Here is a 3,099-nt window from a genome sequence, read left to right as displayed (position 1 = left end):
ATGTACACGTCACACACGTCATCTGTGCACCCGCCAGCTGTGTTCGGAAACGGCAGGCTTGAACGTGCGTCAACGTTGCCGATATCCCGCGATTTGCGATAAACCCATTTGTAGTCATAAGCAGCAATCTGTAAGGCCCAACGCTGCACGCGTGTCGCCGACATAGCAGGAATTGGCTTACCGGGTCCTAATAGCCCCACTAAGGGTTGATGGTAGGAGTAGATCCCAAATTTCCGCCCGAAAAGGTACTTGGGAAACTTCTTTAGCCCGTACACGACAGCCAGGGCTTCTTTTTCGATATGGGCGTACGCCTGCTCCGTATTAGTCAGAGTCTTAGACGCAAAAGCGATTGGTCTTTCTTCAGATCCTTCCTTGTGAAAAAGGACTGTACCTAAACCATACGAAGACGCGTCGCAAACCAACCCTAGCTCCTTGGAAGGGTCATAGTAGGCGAGTACGGAGGCACTGAGCAGCCAGCCCTTGGATTCCTTGAAGGTATTTTCTGCGGAAGCCGTCCATTTCCACTTAACATTCTCAGCTAGCAAGTCATATAATGGTTTAAGCTGTGCTGACACGTTCGGCAAGAATTTCCCATAGCAATTTAACAAGCATAAGTAGGCGCGTAGCTCGTTCTTGTTTTTTTGGCGTTGGTGCTACCTTGATAGCGCGCACCTTGTCTTCTGAAGGACGGATTCCTCTGTCATCAATCACGTGACCCAAATAGGTCACCGCATTCGCGAAAAACTTGCATTTCTCCTTCAGCAATTTCACACCCCGTTCCCTCAACCGTGTCAGCACAGCTTCGACCTTATTATAGCATTCTTCCGTTGTTTCTCCTGCTATTAACACATCATTAAGATAACATGAAGCTCTGTCTAAACCCTTTAACATGTCATCCATCATTGCTTGGAAAACAGACGCAGCACGTGTTATTCCGTACGGCATACGAGTGTATCGAAAAAGGCTTAGGTGGGTGTTCGCAGTGACCAAAGGTTTCGAATCAGGGTGCAGTTGCAACTGTTGGTACGCTGTAGAAAGGTCAACAAAAGTAAAACGCTCGCATCCGTGCAGCATGACAAAAACATCTAACGTTGGCAAAGGGTAATAATAGGTTCTCAGACAACGGTTTACAGTCATTTATAGTCTCCGCATATGCGAACTTTGTTGTTAGCCTTGGGTACGACTACTAGGGGCGTAGCCCAATCGCTTTGCTGTACAGGCACCAGTACTCCCGATTCCACTAGTGAATGCAATTCCTGTGCTATGGCGTCCCTGAGTGCTAATAGCACAGGTCGATGATTACACAAAACAGCTGTACTGCTGTCTTCTAGCACTAAGTTCACCGATGTGTCAGCTATCAGTCCTAGATCCGGCTCAAACACTTCCGAAAATTCTTCGATGACAGCGGCTGATTTATCAAGACCGATATTACACACGCTCGTCCAATCCAGCTTCAAAGCTTTCAAAGCCAATTACGTCCCAACAACAAAGTGTCACACATTTGTGGTGTTTGGACTAGAATTAAAGGCAAGGTCGCTGTTTGACCATTGTGCTCTACGCGCACCGTCAACTTGCCTGTAATTGCCGGCGGGACACCTCCGTACGTTTTTAGCCGTAAACTACAACTTTCTAGAGGTACATCAGACCAATATTGCCGGTACATCTTTTCTGGTACGATAGACACAGATGCTCCTGCGTCAACTTGCATTATCACATTCCTACCTGCCATCCTAACTTTCACAATGTAGCTACCGTCATTACTGTTAGATGAAAAAATATGGCTCAGCAAAATATCGTCCTCACCACTTATACTGTCCGAGTCACACGAGCCTTCTAAACCAGTGCTCTCTTCAAGGGCGTGTACCGAACGTGGTGTCGTTCTGCAGACCCTTGCCAGGTGTCCCACGTTTTTGCAGGCCCGGCATCGATATTTGCGAAAGGGGCAGGTTGCGGCGGTGTGCGTTGATCCGCAACGGAAACAGTCAGTTGATTCGACTTGCCGCTCCGTGTTCTTGCTCGCTGCCCGTCTTGTCCATGCAGTGGCCTCGGGTTTTCTTTGTTGGGGTTGCTGGACCAAGTTCACCTCGCTGAGGTCTTTAGGATGATTCTTCCTTGTTTCGGTGCGAGCGAGTTCCCCCCCTTTTGGCAAGGTCATAAGAAGCTTGGAACGTCTAGGTACTCTTCTTCAGGAGCTCAGCTTGTGCTGTTTCGTTTCTCAGACCGGCCACGAACCGATCCCGCAAAGCGTCATCCAGGAATTGCCCGAACTCACAGGATGCAGCCAAACTTTTCAGTTCTAATGCTAACGTAGCAACTGGTTCGTTTTCCTGCTGTGACCTACGGTTGAACCGGAACCTTTCCGCTATCACCAAGGGCGTCGGTGAATAGTGCCCTTTGAGACCCCTGACCAGTTCGTCGTATGTTTTGACTTTGGGCTTCACTGGGGACAACAAATTCTTCAACGTGCGGTAGGTCTGTTTTCCAATGGCCGTCACAAAAGCGGATACCTTCAAGTCGTCGCTGTCCTCGGTGGCACGGATGTAGTGTTCAAAGCGTTCCACATAAGATTCGAAGTCTTCGTCTCCCTCCTCCATGAACGGCTCGAAGCGGCCGAAGGAAGCCATGCTGTGGTAGTCCGCCTAGACGCCTGCTGTTCCCAAACTGCTGGAGCCGCAAGCAGCGCTTCAGCCGTGGCCTGGTTATCATCCGCTATGAGAATACCATCTTCGTCACCACTGTTGTCTTCAAGTACGCAGCAGCCTACTTGCAAGAACACATGTTTATTGCCACTTGCAATACAACGGAGAAGAACCACAAGGCCCTTACGTGGCCGTCTAATATAGCTATACAGTGCCACTAATCAGTGACATCACAGACACACACACACAAGCACGTGCGTTCTATCTAATATACACGATTCAAGACTTCAGTGACGTCAGAGTGCCACTACAGGTTTTATCTACGAGGTGATGACACAACAATGGCCATCCAAGATTATTTGGAGTGGGCCCTGGCAACTTCGTCTCAAACTAAGCCTGTTCGCCATCATGTTTACACAGATTATCATGCTGCCCATCAGGCATGTGCTCATGTTATTTA

General features: G+C 48.8%; 1 pseudogene; it reads right to left on the bottom strand.

Moving 5' to 3' along the window:
* Positions 1–262: 262 nt before the first annotated feature.
* LOC126530073 (uncharacterized) lies at positions 263–2,764 on the bottom strand (annotated as a pseudogene).
* Between the last annotated feature and the right edge of the window lie 335 nt (positions 2,765–3,099).

Source organism: Dermacentor andersoni, chromosome 5 (genome assembly GCF_023375885.2).
Source record: "Dermacentor andersoni chromosome 5, qqDerAnde1_hic_scaffold, whole genome shotgun sequence".
Lineage (NCBI taxonomy): Eukaryota > Metazoa > Arthropoda > Arachnida > Ixodida > Ixodidae > Dermacentor > Dermacentor andersoni.
This window is presented reverse-complemented; position numbering and strand designations above follow the sequence as displayed.